This window comes from Scylla paramamosain, chromosome 9 (assembly GCF_035594125.1).
Source record: "Scylla paramamosain isolate STU-SP2022 chromosome 9, ASM3559412v1, whole genome shotgun sequence".
Taxonomy (NCBI): domain Eukaryota; kingdom Metazoa; phylum Arthropoda; class Malacostraca; order Decapoda; family Portunidae; genus Scylla; species Scylla paramamosain.
Window position 1 is genome coordinate 14,687,501 of NC_087159.1, and position 20,417 is coordinate 14,707,917.

The window sequence follows — 20,417 nt, forward strand, 5'->3', positions numbered from 1 at the left end:
TAGTTACTCGTACATTGTGTGTATTCATTTGTAGTTGTTATTGCTTTGTTTTGTTTTTCACTCTATTGTTGTTCATTGTATTTTGGGGAATTTTTGTCGGATTACACTGGTTTCTCTTTCTCTGTTTATTTTATTTCCCGTTCTGTTTTGTTACTTTATTTCCCTGCTTTCTTTTACATTCTTGTTTATTTTATTTTCATGTTTGTTTGTTGTTACCTTGTTGATTTCCCTCCTTTCTTTGATGTATGTTGTTACTTTCTTTACTTTTTATTTCTAGTTTACATATTTGTTTTTATTTAGTGTTTTCATCTTTACTGTCTTACATCTCCTTCCTTAGGCAGCATTGTTTGGGAGAACAGGTATGCTGCTGTTCGTTCTTTCTTTGTGTTTCTTTGAAATTCGCACAAGAGCACATGGTAACACTGGTCAAGGCTAGATAGGCAAGACCTCACACTTCTTTCAGACGACAACAAGCCTCTCTATTACCGGGAGCAGCTGGCGCGTCCTGCTGTGATCCCTCGTGATGAGCGGCGGCCGTAGTGAGGAGGAGTCAAGGCCACAATGAAGCTGCGTTAGGAGGTTTTAGTGAGGAAGATCTTGGCAGCGCGAGCAGCGAAATAAACTATTACAACGCTCGAAGCATAAAGAATCCGGTTCACTGTGAGGAGAAAAGCTAGTAGGTCTGGATGAAGTGACTCGGGCAAACTACTGACTTCGTTGTAGTAATTTAGTGTTGTGGCAGCTTTTCATGGGGTTGTTTATGTGAATGTTTATGTTTATGACGCCGTTATTTTACCGCCGCACTTCCCCTCCCTTGATGAATAAACGACGAATCTTCTTGTGTGATATATTATTCGATACGAGAAGGAGCCATTCTTTACTTGAAACGATCGTGGCGTAAATCTCTGTTAAGGTTTTCAAGAAGAATCTGATATATGACTCACAAGTATTGTCAGGAGTATTTTACATATCTTATACAATCTTCTCGAATCTCACACGGAAGAAACAACAGGAGAATTACGAATACACGATGAGCGAATGCCATAACTGATTGTCAAACGAAACCTGAAAATCTGCAACAACACACCTCAATGTCATGCAATCCGGGCCGCTCCTCCCACGCGAGGCATAATTCACGAGCAACAACAAAGCGAACGTGGGAGGAAGAAAGAGTTCGCATACCTCTCCAAGATGCTGGCACAGAAAACCCTTAAGCGAGGCAAGATACAGAATAATTTAAGCTGCCAAACACTGCAGCACGTGAAGGCAATCAGAAGCGAGAATACGAGGTGAATGCAAGTTAACGTAAAGGAGTTTGGTGAGGATGTGGATGCCTTTGCACAACAAGAAACAGAGAGGAAGACATGATGATGGATGTGTTGAAAGAAATGGAGATGCCGCAGAAAGAGAGAGAGAGAGAGAGAGAGAGAGAGAGAGAGAGAGAGAGAGAGAGAGAGAGAGAGAGAGAGAGAGAGAGAGAGAGAATAGACAAAAAAAAACGAATATACAAGTTAACGTGAAGGACTTTTGTTGAAGATGTGGAGAAACCGGAAAAGAAAGAATGATGGATGTGAAGAGAAAATGGACACAGAAAAAGAAGACCTGATGATAGAGGAAAGGAGAGAAAAGGCGCACACACGAATGCAAGAAAATGTAAAGAATTTTTTGGCTGTCTTGGCCGGTCCGCCATGAGAAGCAAGGATGCAAGAAGGTAAACAGAGATAAACAAGAACCCTTCTCATGCCACTCTGGAGGGCGCCACGCCCCGGGAAACATCAATACCAAGCACCAGCAACAGGCGGCCGGACCCCCCTGACGCTGGGCTCGGCGTAAACAAACGGGAATTTCATACGTGTTTCCTGATGAGTTTTTAGTCAAGTTTTTGGCGCTCTCATTCAGGTGCGAACGGGAGGAGGCGAGGTGTGTTTATTTCCCCGTACGAGGTAGGAAAGGAGATGAGAAGGTGGCGGAGAGGAAGGTGCCAAGTAGAGTAAAGAACGACTGGTACATTCATCGTCAAGGAAGTAAAACGGAGAATATATAAAAAGAGCCACATGTTGTTTATTGAATATCTTATAACTGCCTTTCACATGTCCTGCAAGTTGACGCTATGCAGGTTACTTTATACCACGTGTCACTGCAAACTTGTACCAGATACAGACCAAAGCTAGGGAAATAAATACTAGTGACAAGGACAAGGCCCAAAGCATAACTACTGAATGCAGCAGGAATCACTAATGTGGAAGGGATTGAAATTTCTCCCTACCGTTCCCTTAACCTCACCACACTTGCCCCCAATCTGCCTCCACCTGTCCGTGCGGCGTCAGTTGGAGGAAGACAAAGTTCCCGAGGACATAAATAGGCATGAACGCACGAAACTCCCTGTGAGATGTTTGTTAATGGAAAATAAAAAAAAAAAGTAATTTTACGGAAAGGATTTAAGCAAACAAACAGGAGCAAATATTTTACACTCGTCTGATGATAAATAATTTTAGCGCATCCTTCCTTGTAGAGAAAAAAAAACCTTCAGGTACTGGACTTGAGAGACGGTAGAAAAAAAGATGGTGATAATAAAGACAATACCGTCAACAACAATAAAAACATGAACAACAACAACAACAACAACAACAACGACAACGACAACAGGAGAAGGAGAATAGACGCTGAGAAGTGTTGCTGGAAAATAAACGTTGCTTTCACAGTACGTATCACCGGCTTGACGATGCAAGAAAAATGGAGACTAGGAAGTAAAAATTGCTGGGCTGGAGGGCTGAGAACCACGGGGATGAGCGAAGAGAGTGGACTGGTAACTGAGGTGTCAGAGGTTGAGTAGAGGAGGGAGTGCTTGGGGACTGAAAATTGAAGGAAAACACGAGAAGCTGAGTACTGGAGAGCGTGTCTGCTGAGGGGCTGGAGGTTGAGTATGGTCGCTGAGGGATTAGTTGAAAGACGTGAGATTGAAGGGAGAGATGAGGGGCTGAGAACTGAGGGGCGTGAAGGGCTGCTTCCTCGCTCCCTCCTGCCGCTGCTAACCAAATCCCTTTCATCCCCTAGGGCCTTGGGGAGTCTCCTTTCTAAACACTGCCACTTTTCACACCCAGCAGAGAGAGAGAGAGAGAGAGAGAGAGAGAGAGAAAAAAAGAAAGAGAGAGAGTCATGAAAGGTATTAACGTCACAAAAAAAAAAAAAAAACTGAGAAGAATCCATTTTATCTCCTTAAAAGATTCATATAAAAAAAGAACAAAGACTGCCGCCCATAATGTCTTCCTCCTCCTCCTCCTCCTCCTTAACTACGTCCTCCCGTTTTCTCCTTTGATTTTTAGCTTCCGTGTTTGATGATGAAAGTCAGTCGTTCGGAGTTTATTTCCTCAAACAGGTAAACAAGGTCGTCTTTTCCGTGTTAATTACGGCGAAAAAAGTGTGTGTGTGTGTGTGTGTGTGTGTGTGTGTGTGTGTGTGTGTGTGTTAATGATGAATCTCTCTCTCTCTCTCTCTCTCTCTCTCTCTCTCTCTCTCTCTCTCTCTCTCTCTCTCTCTCTCTCTCTCTCTCTCTCTCTGTCTAATTTCTATTAAGTACTTCATTACGGCAGTTAATAAGCTTCTAATAAGGAAACTCCTGTTGTCTTATAAGTAGGGAAATGGACCTCTCCTTCGTCTCCTCTTCTTCATCCCCTTTCTCTTCCTCCCCTTCCTCCTCCTCGCCCGTTAGTTAATTCACCGTTTTCATCCCTTATTTTACTGCGTCCTGATCTCATTTATTTTCAGACCTGATCAGAAAATGGTGTCTTATTCTCCATATCAGCGAGGTGGGATGCTCAAATTAATTCCAGACTTACCCATTTTCCTTAGACGCTAAATAGACTTGTTGCTTTCTTTCCTCCACGCCTTATCGTGTCCTCTTGAAATTAACTCGAGTTCTCCATATTTTTTGCGTCACGAGAGAGAGAGAGAGAGAGAGAGAGAGAGAGAGAGAGAGAGAGAGAGAGAGAGAGAGAGAGAGGGGGCGTGGAAGAGAGAGAGTGAGAGAATGGATCGATACAGTGATGATGGTTGTCAGGAGAGATGGTGGTGGTGGAGGTGGTGGTGTGGATGGTGGTAAGGGGGTGAGGATGAGAATGGATGGGGATGAACGTCTTGCTGGTGGTGGTGGTGGTGGTTGTGGTGGTGATGGTAAAGATGAAGGTGAATGTGATGGTGGTGGTGGTGCTGGGGACGGGAGCAGGATGATGATGGTGGTGGATGAGGATGGCGAGGATTAAATGGTGGTGGTGGTAGTGGTGAAAATAATGGTGGTGGTGGTGGTGGTGGTGGTGGAGGTAATGGTGGTGGAGGTAATGGTGGTGGTGGTGGTGTTAGTGTTGATAATGTTGTTGATGGCGGTGGTGGTGGTGGTGGTGGTGGTGGTAGTGATAGTGATAGTGCTGGTGGAGGCAGTGGTGGTAATGGTGATAGTGTTGGTGGAAGTAGTGGTGGTGGTGGTTTTGACTTGTTTACACAGACAAGTGGCCGCGGGTCAAGAACTGCGCCTAAAAGTCAGGAAAGAAAAACCCGAGACTCTTAAAACTCAGGCCGTAACTTTGAGCCAATCTGAGCCACAGTGAGGTGGAGGTGGAAAGAAATACAGCAGGCAAGGGAAATTTGTTTGGCTTTGAATAAATAAGATACGAAAGAGTGAATATCTTAAATTGCAAAGAGAGAAAATCACGACGAATTGAAAAGTATCTGAATAACGAATCAACATGTAAATTTCAACCCAAGGTGATGTATGAGTGGCGTCCAGCAAGGCAAACACATTAACGTCTGAACTGTGGAATCCAACTCTCCATAATTTTCTTGTAGTGCGTTAAATAGAGAATAACATACCGCCGTTTCCTCCATTACCCGTTCTTCTGTGTTCAGACATTATAAGAGAAAGAGAATGGAGCTCCAGTGGGAGTAGAAAATATATTCAAATGGAAAAGAAATAAATAGTGAGGAATACGGTTCAGACAATGAATTAAATAGAAAATAATTGAATAGAGAAGAACATGCCTCCGTTTCCTCCATTACCTGTTCGTCAGTCTTCAAGGCAGCTTATAACTGGAAGAGAAACAAACTGGAGCAGTAATTAAAGAGAAATTAGTTTTGATTTATACAAGAGAAATCAGTGAAATTGGGTAAACAGCAATGGCTTAATTCATTGGCGTAACAAACAGGTAATGCCCAAACGCACTAATATGTTTGTTAATTTCAACTAGAAAAAAAAAATCAAGAAAGATGCACAAAATAGAGCATAACAAAATAGCATCATCATCTTAAGAATATTTTACCTTTTATAGAGAAAATATACCTCCTTAGTTTCATTGTAAACGGTTGAAGAAAAATAGAACACCATACCTTCCTGTAACACCTGTCCCTTTAATTTGACTGCGGTTTGTCTGTAGTCGCCGGTTAGTTACACATTGAGGTTCTTCCTGACTCGCATCCGCACGCACAGACGAAAGGAAAACCCCATTAGCGAGAGACTAAGGGATTAAAGAAGCAGTGATAATGAAGGAAACATGAAGGAAGGGAAAGGAAAAATAAGGAAAGGAAAGGAAAAAAGAGAGTTAATCAAGAATAAAGATGAAACTTGGATAAAGGGAACGATCAAAGAATGCTGAGAGATTAACTCAATTTTAGGAAGTGAGAAAGCTTTAAGTTAAGAAAGAAAAATAATTTAGAAGAGAGAGAGAGAGAGAGAGAGAGAGAGAGAGAGAGAGAGAGAGAGAGAGAGAGAGAGAGAGAGAGAGAGAGAGAGAGAGAGAGAGACAGGAGGGAATGCTGGGACAAAGATAAGATCTGCGGCAACTTGTAGGTAAGAAAAATTGAGGAAGAAGGAAAGAACAGAAAAAGACAGATAAGAGATTGCTGTGAAGGAAGGAAGAGGAGAGGGGAGGGAGGGTGGTGGGGAATGACACGAGGAGCTAGGCGCGCTGGGAAGGGAAGGAATTCGAAGAGACGAGGGAAGAACGAGATGAAAGGGAGACGGTATAGAAGGAAAAAGGTAATCTCAGAGGAGGGGAAGTAAACGCATGCCAGGAAGAGAGAAAGTAGAAGTTTTGGGTGTAATAATACGTTGCTACGCGTCTCCTATAATATTACTGCCGCCCTTTTCCTTTTGTTCTGATAGCATACCAGCTCTCTCTCTCTCTCTCTCTCTCTCTCTCTCTCTCTCTCTCTCTCTCTCTCTCTCTCTCTCTCTCTCTCTCTCTCTCTCTCTCTCACTAATTAACAACTTTAATTAGTAAATAGCTATAGAAGATTTACAAGTTGAAGATGATATTTCGAGTGACCCGTATCTTCACTTCTGAAGCCTCTATGTATACGTTTTTTTTTTTAAGTACCTAACTAAACTAATCAGTATTTTCTTACGTAGACTTTTAATTACACTAGGAAAATGTCTTTTATAATTCATAATTACCGTAATCACATTATGTTTCACGGTCAGATATACATATTTCTCTCTCTCTCTCTCTCTCTCTCTCTCTCTCTCTCTCTCTCTCTCTCTCTCTCTCTCTCTCTCTCTCTCTCTCTCTCTCTCTCTCTCTCTCTCTCTCTCTCTCTGACACTGACCTTTTCCCCAAGCCAACTTAATACCGTAAATCTTCTTCGACAACTTTAACTCGCTCCCTCAAGGCAGAATGTCCTGGACTTAGTTTCTTAAGCGCCGGGCTCTATTCCTTCTTCGCCCCGCGTGAGTCCTCCTGCTGAGGGGGTGAACAAACTCTGCTGGGGGAAATGTTAATTGTGAAGGTGAGTTTTTGAGTATGTTTATGCAATGAGTTTCAAGGGTGTCGTTTTGTTAAACTTCCCGCCATTCTCTCTCTCTCTCTCTCTCTCTCTCTCTCTCTCTCTCTCTCTCTCTCTCTCTCTCTCTCTCTCTCTCTCTCTCTCTCTCTCTCTCTCTCTCTCTCTTTCCGTTTTTTATTTATTTATTTATTTTTTTAGGAAATTTACTGAGGCGCTTGTGTAGAATATAAGTGATGAGTAAGAGAAACAGGAAAGAAGGAAGGAAGGAAGCAAGCAAGCAAGAGGAGAGGAAGATGGAAGTGAAAGAGCCGTTGACTGAGATGGAAGATTGGAGGACAATAAAAAAAGACGAAAGGAAAGTAAAAGAGAAAGGAACCTCGAGCAACACGAGAGCTAATGTGATGTTCTTATCCCTTATAGCTCAGTAGTTTTCTTAAATAACGTTTTTGGAAGAAACATGATACGAATATGTTCAATTCGTGCAAGCAGGAAAGAATAAAGGGAAGAAGGAGTCGTGTCGTTAACCTCCACTCACTCAAGCATGTAGAGAGAGAGAGAGAGAGAATTTTAGATCAAGTTATCATGACTTGTGTGTTCATAGGAGGACTAATAATCTTTTCCATCCTTGTCGAACTTGAACCTTGAAGTCAGTGCCAATGCTGGGAGTTTAAAGTAGAACTGTCGGTATCTGTTTCGCAAGGCACTTCCCTCCCGCCTCCGTCACAGCTTTACTGGGCAACATAGTAATTTAATCCACCGCGGGGCAGCTGATGGCAGGTTAATCGATAGTGAGATTGATGATGATTATCTAATTCACAAATAAAGTATTCTCGTTCGTTTAGTGACACACACACACACACACACACACACACACACACACACACACACACACACACACACACACACACACACACACACACACACACACACACAGAGAGAGAGAGAGAGAGAGAGAGAGAGAGAGAGAGAGAGAGAGAGAGAGAGAGAGAGAGAGAGAGAGAGAGAGAGAGAGAGAGAGAGAGAGAGAGAGAGAGAGAGAGAGAGAGAGAGAGAGAGAGAGAGAGAGAGAGAGAATATTAATATTGGGAATCAACCATTATTTCCTCATCCCTCCTGGCGGCGGCCCTGAAGGAGCGGCAGAGGAGTGATGCATGGTGCCTGTCATCTCGGCAGCGGGATGAGGGCGCCGCTATGCTGCAGCTTCTCTCATGAAAAAGGATCGAGGCTGAATAAAAAAACGTATTCGTACACTTTAGAAGATTGCATGACGCCAGGTACAGCAGAAGGCGTGGGCGTGGCTGGGTGCGGGCGTAGTGGTACGAGGTAGGCCAGTGACGGGATGGGTAGGAGTGGGAGGGGAGGTGCGTGGGCGTGTTGGTGGGTGGTGGGATGGGGACTCAGAACAAGGAGATGAGTGGGAAGGGAGGTGCGTTGGATGGGGAGTGGGAGGGGATGTGCGTTGGGTGGGGAGAGGGAGGGGAGGTGCTTGGTTGGGGGCGCTGTGGGGCTGTTGGCAAGGTGGAGGACTGAGGGCATCATCCAGCGACGTCCACACCCCGTATCAGGACGCTTGTAAGGGCGCGGTGCCTCTCCCACAGTTGGAGTTCCTACTACAGAAAAAAATAATGATAATAACAATAATGTAATAATAATATTATTATTATTATTATTATTATTAAGAAGAAGAAGAAGAGGAAATGTTTTGGTGACCGAGAAAGTTACGTAACAAAATGTTGCATGACATTTCATCTTGGTTTAGAATACACATTTCATACATGTGAATATAAATATTGAGTTAACCAGTATTCTCAATCATTTTTCCCTTTCTCTGGTAAATCTGGGACTCCCTATCTATTTCTGCATCTCCCTCTTCCTATGACTTGAACTCTTTCAAGAGGAAGATTTCAAGACACTTATCCTTTAATTTTTGACGTCTGCTTTTGACTTTCTACGGGGATTGGCACCTCAGTGGGCTTATATATATATATATATATATATATATATATATATATATATATATATATATATATATATATATATATATATATATATATATATATATATATATATATATATATATATATATATATATATATATATATATATATATATATATATATATATATATATATATATATATATATATATATATATATATATATATATATATATATATATATATATATATATATATATATATATATATATATATATATATATATATATATATATATATATATATATATATATATATATATATATATATATATATATATATATATATATATATATATATATATATATATATATATATATATATATATATATATATATATATATATATATATATATATATATAAATTTTTTTTTTTACCTTTGGCCCTCCTACATAAAAATGAATATATTGATAAAAAAAAAAAGATAATTGATACCGATAATGAACAATAGTAAATGAACAATTACTTAAATAATGAATGATAAAGTAATATTAACTGATCAATAAATAATAAATAGTAGAAATATGATTATATGTATATGAATGGAAATGCAAGAAAAATCGTAAATCATTATCCTTCACCGGCGAAATGAGGAAGTCAACGGATCACGATCTCGTTAAAACTATTCCATTATTATTATTATCATTATTATTATTATTATTATTATTATTATTATTATTATTATTATTATTATTATTATTATTATTATTATCATTATTATTATTATCATTATTATTTTTACTACTACCGCTACTACTACTACTACTACTACTACTACTACTACTACTACTACAAAGCGACATTTCCTTTCCTGGACTGCCACTACTCTTTAGTTGAGTGTGATGCAGTGAGCGCGTGTGACATCAGCTGCGGCCAGCACAGCGCCTCCTGCTGGCCGGCGAGGAGTGTTTTCTGCGAACACCAAGTCGTCATTGGCCTGGCTTATCTTCACACTAAGGCCAGTATTCAGAAACGCTCTGCTTCCTTACCAAGACTATTTTCAAAGGCCACAGAAGATATGCCGGGTTCTCAAGAATGTTTCTCCTTTTAATGATGTAGAAATCCTATTGATATGTCACTAGAACCATTCAAACCAGTGTAATTTCAACTAGAGCCTAGAATGGAGGTACGGCATGAAGTGTTTCAGAATGTGGACCTCTGCCTGACGTGACCCTCGTGCCCCGTCAAGGCAGCGTCAAGAAGTCCAAGCGTGGGTCGCAGGACGCTGGGAGGTGTAGTCATAGGAGCATAAGGGAATAAAGAAAGCTGCAAGAAACTGTCATACCTACACGTGGCAGCCCTTCTATGAAATATACTTATTTCCACCAACCATTATCCATAAATTTCTCTAATCTTGTTTTAAGGGTCCCTAATCTTTTGATACATTCTTGATACTCGTTATTGAATGCTGTTAATTACTTCTTGTACTTGTGGCGTTTAGTGAAATTAATGAAATTATACTTCTTATAGTTGAACCTGTACTGTCCCCTTATTCTTGTGCCTGACACGATAACCTTTTCATTAATTAACACTTCCAGCTCTGCGAGAAAAAACGGTGACATTATTAAAGAAAAGATGGATCATATTAATGAATATAATCTTCTCGAACATCACAAAATTTTAAAGAAACTGTACAGCTAAAGTAAAATGTCCAGGGTATTTGCTAAAGAGGGAAATAATGTGTCAGCAGCACTTGTGGGATTTATGTTTGAAGACTCGTCTGATGTTATACTTGAAAATTAATAAGTCAAGTGTTTTTTACTCTATTAGTGTTAGCAAAGAACATTGAATATTAACAGTAAAAATGAAACCCAGTCAGTCTTATATCCAAGTGTCTTCGTTACGTTTGTACTGTTAACGGTATATAATCCACAAACAAAGAACACTTTCCTCTTTTTTTTTTTTTCGTTCTTTAGACATGTAGTATCAATAGCAGGGATTTTCTCTCTCTCTCTCTCTCTCTCTCTCTCTCTCTCTCTCTCTCTCTCTCTCTCTCTCTCTCTCTCTCTCTCTCTCTCTCTCTCTCTCTCTCTCTCTCTCTCTCTCTCTCTCTCTCTCTCTCTCTCTCTCTCTCTCTCTCTCTCTCTCTCTCTCTCTCTCTCTCTCTCTCTCTCTCTCTCTCTCTCTCTCTCTCCGTGTAATCTAAGGAGAATCAATCAGCCTGGACGTGCCGCCACCAGACGTGCATTGTGTAACGTCATATTTTTCCTTGAATTATTACAGAAAACGTGATAATTGATGATCCACGACCCTCTCCCGGAGAGATGGCGATGCAATTACGAGAGTCATTGTGATTTGCAAATATTCACCATTAAAAAGATTTGCAAGTTGAAATTCTGAAAAAAAAAAAATCACTTCCTAGTTCTAAACAGTTCTTTTGGTGTGTATTAATTCATTCCCGCTTATCATAACAAACAGGGGCTAAAGATGCTCTCTGGTTAAAGAAAAAAATGGATGTATTAAAAAGGTCCTTGCGTCACAAAAGTCTGACACACCTACGAGGGCACTTACTCTTCCTTGTTTACATATCACCGTCCCCTCACCGGTGACTCCCTCCTTCTTTCGTCTCACTCCCTTCTCACTCTTCCACTTCTCGTCAGGCCTATCTTCTTCCCTCTATCTCCCTTCCACCCTTTTCCTCTTGACGATCTTTCCTTCGTCCTTCTCTTCGTTTCCTCCCTCTCGGTCTTTATCACCCGTTTTTTTCTCTTAGTACTCTCTCTTGTTTTATTCCTTTTCTATTTTTTATCGTCTTTTCGGTGCCTTCTTCCTTCTCCCCTCATCATTTCTCTCTATATCGCCACTCTCTACTTTCTTCCGTCTTCCCTTTATCTGTCCCCTTCTTTCACACACATACGCACGCGCGCACACACACACACACACACACACACACACACACACACACACACACACACACACACACACACACACACACACACACACACACACAGTTTACAATTTTATGTTCTGTTTCTCTCTCTCTCTCTCTCTCTCTCTCTCTCTCTCTCTCTCTCTCTCTCTCTCTCTCTCTCTCTCTCTCTCTCTCTCTCTCTCTCTCTCTCACACACACACACACACACACACACACACACACACACAACTCCCAAACTTTCCTCTTCTACACTTGATCCCTCGCTTCCTTTATAATTCCTCTTCCAGCGCTGTTCCTTCTGTCTGTCCATCCTTCCTCTTCTCCTTCTGACTTTTCTCTCTCCTGACCTTCTGTCCCTCATGTACCCTTCGCGCATTCTTTATTCCTACACACACACATTTACTTTCTTACGTTGAAGGTTCACTTCCTTCCCTGAGTCAGTTTCTAACGTCAAACATTATATCATCCACAGTGGTCTTCTGCAAGCTGTTCATCCAAGGCTTCTCCACGTCTTCTCTTATTCTCCTCCTCGGCTCCTCTCTTTTCCACCGGATTTGGGGAGGATTACAACTGGTGAAACCTCATGAAGAATCTTCACTTCAAAACCTGCGATAGAATAAGGTAACTCGAGAAACACACCCACCCACCCCTCCCTCCCTCCACACCTCCCTCCACACACACACACACACACACACACACACACACACACAGCTAGTTAGTTTAGTTTATTGACCACAGCAAACATTACAAACATCATTAAATATATAAACTTATATATTCTAGAGTTTCAGTCTATCAATACAATAATTACTAGTGATTATCACAAGTTACAAATTTGGGTCCATCGCACCACTGCAGCCCATATTTTTATACAATATGCTTCATTTCCAAATTTGCATAACAAACACTGATGATCTTCAGTTTCGCTCACAAATTATCAATATATTATGTATTATTTGGCAAGTCATGTTGGGTTCAAAGTTGTCCGAAAGCAATTCTTCCAATGTCGTGAAAGCTTGTGTTTCTCTTCTATGCCGGGTTAGTGGACAGTCCTGCACCACATGTCGTTCCGTTTGCACTGATCCTTATTGGCACAAGTGGCTCTTTTGTCGGTAACCGTTCACGACCACGTCTGTTCCACCTACCAGTCTCGCAAGCCAAAGCGTGTCCACTCACCCGGAACCTTGTAAATGCCACTCTATGTTTTTCATTTATAGTGTCTTGCTTCATAGACATAATGGAGACAACAATTTGGGTTGATATCTATATAGGTCACACGTCTTGAAGAATTGCTATTTCTGATAATTTGTTATTATTCTGTTCCTAATTTCACTTAAGTCTGTCACAACATTTGTAAGGAAACTTCCTGTCATACGGATTGTCACAGTATTCATATCCATCACCATCCTCATCACAAAAAACAAGGGGTCATCATCCTTTTTGAGTCTTTCCCGCCACGCGGAACAAAAAAATTCTTTCTTGAATTTTACAAAATCTTCTAAAGGTGGATAACCCGACTCAGCATATATCACTGCACGTTGACCTTCTCACAGCCAATAATTGCTTCAGGCACAAATTTTGAAACTTTGACATAGGTTTAATGTCTGCACCGATCCACGATTTACACCATATACTAGCGATGACATGAGAGCTGCGTCGAAGACACCCTTTTTTATAGCAAATGGTAAATCGTTATTCTTTTTAATAAAGAACGCAAATTTTCAACACGTGTGGCATTATTAAAGTGGCTTGAGTCGGATGAGATGGAGCCATTGCTGGTGAAAAGAGATCTTAAATATACATACAGTAGAATCCCTCTCATCCGGCATTCGAGTATCCGGCAGCTTCTAGTATCCAGCACATTTTTCCCCGAGCCTTAAAATCAATAAAAAATCAATGTGTACTCATAAAATAGATTAAAATTCCCGCACGAGGCATACTTTGTCCCCTCGCCACCAGAGCGCACTGCTTCGCGCCACCCGCGGCCCACTGCACTGTGTTTACTCAGTGACTCAGTCTCGCGTGTGCACTGTTTATCGCCTGACGCCTTCATCATGCCTAAAGTTGTAGAAAAGAGGAAGCGTGTTGTGCTTACACTTAAGCAGCTGATCAGATCAGCTGCTGATTAAGATCAGCTGATCTTTGTTATGGTAAGATGCGTGAGTGTAGGGTGGTGATTGTGGACATAATTTCACTTCTATTCAAGTATCCGGCATGTCGGCGGTCCCGTTGATGCCGGATAAGAGGGATTTTACTGTACATGTCACACTTTTCTACTGTTAAACCATTCACCATCAGTGGCTCCCGCGTCCGCTTCGGTGCCATTAGTTTTTAAAAATTTATTCTTGGATTGGTTAACTACCATGTCATAACCTGAACAGTACTGGTGAAGTATGGATATCTTATTTAGGATACCACGCCTTGTCGTTGCCAACAGTACAGTGTCGTCCATAACGACTAAGACGGGAAGCCACTGTAAAAAACCGTCGCATCCACATCCTTCTTTAATTATACGAATTAAATCATTAACATAGATGATGAATAACAGACACGATGTTGGTGAACCTTGTCTCACACCGATAGTAAAAAAGACTAAAGAAGTTCGAGCCCATCTCTGTCACACAACATCACCAACCCACACCGTAACCTCTTTAACACTCTAAATAACGTTGCTCTCGGGGACCCCTGTCGTAAGCCTGGGAAAAATCTATAAATGTTACAAATAACTTAAACTTCTTCCTTCTTGCTATATCACATAAACGTAAGGAGACAGTGTGTTCCAGGCATCCTCTTTCTTCTCTTGTGCACTAGCCTGCTCCCTGAAAGGCTTGAACCAAGCTTTTAACTGTGAACACAAAACCATATCGTATAATTTTGCAAATACTGTTGATTAAAACATCTCTCAGAATGTTCCTTAAATTCAGCATCACTAGGACATAAATCATTTTCCTTTTGACATTCGTACTCTCTCTCCCAATTTATTGCTTTCCAAATATTAAGATGGTCATTCTCTATCAATAGACGTTCCCATCTATCTAGGTCACTATTTCTTTCTCGTGCACGAGCTTCCCTTCCACTAGTCTCAGCATTCTGGTATTAAACATCAGTTACCTGCTCAACAGCATCGTCAACATTCTCTTTTAGTACAGGAACAGTAAGACTCTCTAGTTTGTGTAGAAATAATGTCTCATTAATCTTCTTAATAGGTTTAACACAGCCTCCACATGTGGTTGACGCACCATGGTTCACTACTCTTTCTCCCAAGTTATGAACACGATCAAGGAGGCTCTCCACATCCACAGCCTGGTAATAACACTTTGACACTCATTGGTGCGTGATCCGACGGCAGAGATTCGTCCACACTAGCTACCGCCGAGGAGCTCACTACACGTACATCCAATTCTGATATCCACTCACTTCCTTTTCTCAATGTTTTGCCTCTACGGAAATGTTGGTATGGTGTCTTGAGATTGTTCACTACTAACAGTTTACTACCTTTACAAATGCTTAATAATATAGAGGCATTATCATTAGGTAGTGGTACAATCATCAGGCAACTGAGGGTATGAGTACCTCTCATGGTCGGACAAAACACACTAGCATTGGCAATTCACGCACGGAACTCCCGAACCTTGCATTCATATCGCCAAATATGAAGCATTTCTTACATGAACCATCTGACTTGATTTTCTCCTGCAAAAATGAAAATGATTCATGTGAATAATACTTTGAATCACAGGGTGGTATACAGCAAAACCCAAACAGACAATCTGGCGCACATTGCAACTCAATCCACATTTGAGCCTCTACACTGAGATCCACAGTCGAGAGAAGTTCCGAAACATGATTTCTAATAAATAACACAGTACCACCTCTCTCCAGTGAGCCACGTACAGTGCTCCTATAACTAATGTATCCTGGAAGTGATGTAGGCAATGGAGTCTTCATCTCATGTAAACTTATTATATCAAAATTATACAAAAGTTGTGTTATACTGTCTTTCTCTAATTTAGTTTTAACACTGTTTATATTCCATGATATTGATATTCACTCTTCTTGTTTGCTGTGGTCCTCCTAAAAACACTGCAGATTCCATGAGTCAATCGCGGCCCCATTACGTAACAGCTTCCTCTCTCGAACGTCCAGGCGTATGACACATCTGGCGTTCTCAGACCTCTCCTTCTCTGTTCTCTCTGCTTCACGAAGCCTTCTTCAATCCTTAATACTAGGGAGGGACGTCCTTTTTAACGAAAATTCTGCTGAATTTTCCTCCTGCTGTCTTGAGTACGTTTGTCTTCTCCAGGATCTTTTCCCTGACAAGCTTACTGGCCACCGTCACAAGTATGGGGCGCCGGGTGTTGCTGCCTCGCGCCTACCCAGCCTCCGGTGTGACTGTATCTCTTCACGGACTTCTATGCTTGCCCAAAATCTTGTTGACTCTTCCCTTCTTTAGATGTCTCTCCTGCCAGACATTCGTTTTCGTCCTGAACTCCAGTTATTATAATGTTGTTGTCTCTTTCTTGTCCAGGACTTCCAAATACCATTGTTGTTTGGCAGTTATATCTGCTTGCATATCTACCTGGCGTTGTAGCTTGTCAAACTTTTGTCATGTTATTGGCTGAGTTTACCTTGAATGGGATCACGTTTTCTTAGTGTCCCCGGGATCCGGTTACCTGCCATTCGGACATTATCCTCTTTTTTGTTATAAGTAGTGTAAGGCTTATTTACCCATTTTATATCATGTAGTATTATTCTCTTCTTAATTTAAGTTCTATATATCTTTGTATGCATAAGGGAGGAAGTATAATTGAGGTGGAAATACGTTGAAAACGAGGGGAGCTTGAGTGGGCAACAACACATTCCAAGGAGGGGAAGGTAGAGCGCCTTGGGTCGTGAGTTAGGGAGGAAGGTGGCGTCTCTCAGGGAAGGATCTTGGTGTGGATTGGTGATGGAGTGAGTTTGTGGAGGTATTAGTGGTATAGCGGTATAACCTTGATATCCAGGATCAGGTTAGTGAGTCTTTTGTGGTACCAAGAGCTCTTGTCCGCTGAAATTCGGTTGTTGAGTTGTGCTGGTGACGCTGTTGGAAGGGGTCATAGGTCAAACTGGCAGCCATTTTATGAGTGGAGGTTGTGGTGTTGACCTTGGAAGCTGGTGTTGTGGTGTATTGGTGATTTTGGGGATGATGTTATGGTGTTATGGGTAATCTTTGGTGATTATGGTAATCTCCCGTGAGGCTTGAGGAGGTGAAATACGGGAATTATTGTCTGGGGACGTGGTAATGGCGTCTGGGTAAATTCCTGCGGTTGAGGGGAAATATTTCTGTGACTAGTGGAGGTGTAAACGGGTTCTGGTGTTGTGGGAAGTGACGAGAAGGTCATGTAGTAACGTGTACTACCTCATGTTGTTTGTGAATTATTATTAGTATGAATATATGTGCTTGTAACATAGAATAATCGTGTTTTCTACTCCCCCAACATTAATCTGGTATTAGAGGTGATTCCAGGTGTGCTGAGTCAAGGTAAAGGTGGAGTGAGAGATAATTCTGGCGATTTCGGATAGGTCGGGTAGGCACTCAAAGCCTTTATAAATCCAGACCTTTAAAACTTTCCGGGATCAGTGTAACGCCCACTTTCTTGGAAAGATAACCGGGTATCGTACGATCGCAGGTAAGTAAGCGATCGTGACACTTTTTGTCAGGCGCTGTCAGGCGCTGTAATGGCTTGTTTCAGCTCCGCAACCTCGGACACCAGCTTGTTTACATTCTTCGCCAGGCTGAGGACTAGTTCTTCACTCGACTCCGGTCCTGTCAGAATACTGTCTATGGGCTCTTCCTTAGTCAGCCTTGCTAATTGGTTACGTTGCAGCTTCCTCAGATCACTTATAGCTTTCGCTATCGTTGTAGGCAATGCTGAGTGCACTTACTTTTGTTCCTGCCACCACAGGGAGTCATGAGAAGGATGGTTGTCTTCCGGCGGACAACTTGCATCGTCACACATGTCTTTATTCACACACACACACACACACACACACACACACACACACACACACACACACACACACACACATCATCTTACCACGACTTCATGTGTTGTAATTTTTCTCGAGGTGAGTTGTGTACAGCACCATCTCGCCTTCTAGTTATGAGTTTTAATGTGGTTTCTATCCTCTTCTGTGCAATTTTATTTTCACAGCACTCTGATTTGAGTCTTCTGATTATTCTGTGGATCTGCGTCTGTCCGGAATTCCATGGATGAGATTGAGTCACTAAATACTCCCCTCAATGTGCAAATGGAAAGCAATCTCCTCAAATGATTATTGTTCTTAATAATGAATTTATAAAAGCGAAACAAAACATGAATTATTATAATACCAGTAAATAAATGAGGTGGCAGTTCAGTTTGAGAGGAAATTCGATATAGGTTTAAATAGGAAATTGTTGAAAATAGCTGAAAATTTAATACGTCTTGACATAGAATAGAAAGAGAAAATCCAATAATACCAAAAATCAAATGAATCTTTACATTATCCCGCCACATCGTCACCAGCGTTTGAATTTGTCGTGAAAGAAGCCCACATCCGCCTCGCTTCAGATCACTGTAATATTCAAGTCAGGCGTCGGGCAGCGCGATGTATGCATTACGCGGTGCTGCCTGTGTGGCCGCGCACACTGCTCGTAATAAACTGCTTCCCTCGAGCGTGAAGGGGACCAAACCGAGGGGATATATTGATATTTGTCCAGGTATCCTCCATCCTCCTCAGGTAATTATCAGCACACACACACACACACACACACACACACACACACACACACACACACACACACTGTAGACAGGACAAAAATTTATGCCCCAAATTGTTGTTCTTTCTTTCGCGTCAATCACAGTCGCATCCTTTGGTGATACTGACAGCAAAACGAGAGACTGACGCGCAGCAGGAAATACAAGGCAGTCGTGGCGTTGGCAGGGTGGCGAGGACACGTGATGCACAATCATTATAACTTGTCTTAAGGGCGTGAGGTGTCAGGTTGTCAGGAAAGTGATACTCAAAAGGAGAAACAGAAAAACTGTGATGCGTCGAGGCCTCTGAATATGTTCTTTTCTTGTCTCTTCTTTCTCTTCTTCGTTCTTCCAAATTTAGCGTCATTTTTTTTTCTCTCTCTCTCTCCTTTCCGTGTCCCGTAGAAAGCATTGCTTCATTCATTCTGATGCCAGGCGCTTCATCAATAACCCGGAAGTCAAGGAATTCTTCTCCGGATGTAACCGGAAATGTGGAAGGTGTCACTTCACAAACTACAACAAAGTTGCCTCTACCGCGTGTTTTGAACGCTGCTGCGGGCGTCTGTCACCCGCCTGCCGCTGAGAACTTCTACGCTGCCACTGAGCCTTTAGAGTACGTCACCGCAACTGAACAAAATTTTGTATCCGTCACACATAAAGGCATTTTTTAGGTTCAGTAAATTGCTTCTTACATAACGATTCATCCATTATCGCTGACAGATCATGGACAGGTGAGACAGCCGCGTGCCAGCCGCAGGTGTGTACATAGTGCGCACCTACAGTAAGCCTGATGACACCACGTTGAAAGATCTGGTAAGTCCAGTAATGAACTGAGATCCGACTCTCCATGTGCACGAAAGAAACCGTAATTGGCGGTGTTTTTATTCCTGTGTCTAACTTTTTCATTCAGAAAAGCAAATCCTTCCGGGAAAAAAATAAAAAAAATAAATAACAAGGGACTCAGACAATTACCACCTTTTTAATCCCGGTGAAATATGTAACATCAAAGACTTTGCTTGTTCAGATCACTTCCAGTAAGGTCCTGTTAAAGTTAAATAATTCATTTGTCATTATCTGCATGTATATTGCATCAGTATTCATGATTTTTTTTTTTTTTTATTTCCGCCCGTTGTAGTAATTTCAATATCATCGGCACACATTTTTATCTCTGCAACACACCACACACACACACACACACACACACACACACACACACACACACACACACACACACACACACACACACACACCCATTATGGATTATTGCAAAGATTATGTAGGCGATTTACATTTTTTGGAATGACATTGAAGCCATTAGCGATTCTTGTTGCTGTTGCTCTTGATGTTATTATTATTTATTCATTGATTATTTATCTCTGTATTAATTTCTACGTTCGTTACTGTTCATACTCTTTTTTTTTCGGATATATTGTATAACATGCACTTAGTAAATTACAGAAATTACTCAAAAAACTCGATATAGTCATGAAAATAACTATACTACGGTTTATGTATTAGGTATTATCCATTCAGTTAATTCATTCACTCGTTACTGTATGTCTTCTGTTTTATGAAAAATTAAATGAAGCACTTGTGAAATACACACACACCCTCAGAAAAAAAAAAATGTAACCAGAGGAACAACGACCTGAGGATAAAAGAAACATACGAGTGATTAGAATAAAGGACAAAATTATGAAATATAAGGAAGAGTAATAAAGATTGGAGAAATAGTAATATGAGTAATAATAGTAGAGACAGCAGTAGTAGCAGCAGTGATAATGATAAAAAGAGTAGTAATGACTTTTTCAGTAAGACAACAAACCAGAAATACGCAAACATTTTAAAAATAAGTAGATTTAAAAGCAAATTAAATCATATAGCTAGTGAAAATTTAACATCATCATCATCATCATCATAATAATAATAATAGAAGTAATAATAATGATAATAATAATAACAATGACAATAATAATAATAATAATAATAATAATAATA

General features: G+C 41.0%; 1 protein-coding gene across 2 annotated transcripts in view; it reads left to right on the forward strand.

The window, feature by feature from the left end:
- Positions 1-20,417, forward strand: part of LOC135103657 (neuropeptide CCHamide-2 receptor-like) — a 292,047-nt gene that overhangs the window by 87,062 nt on the left and 184,568 nt on the right. For both annotated transcript variants that reach the window (XM_064010210.1, XM_064010213.1), the window contains exon 2: positions 12,113-12,261. The gene's annotated coding sequence lies outside the window, so the exon portion shown is untranslated. The remainder of the gene's footprint in view (positions 1-12,112; positions 12,262-20,417) is intronic.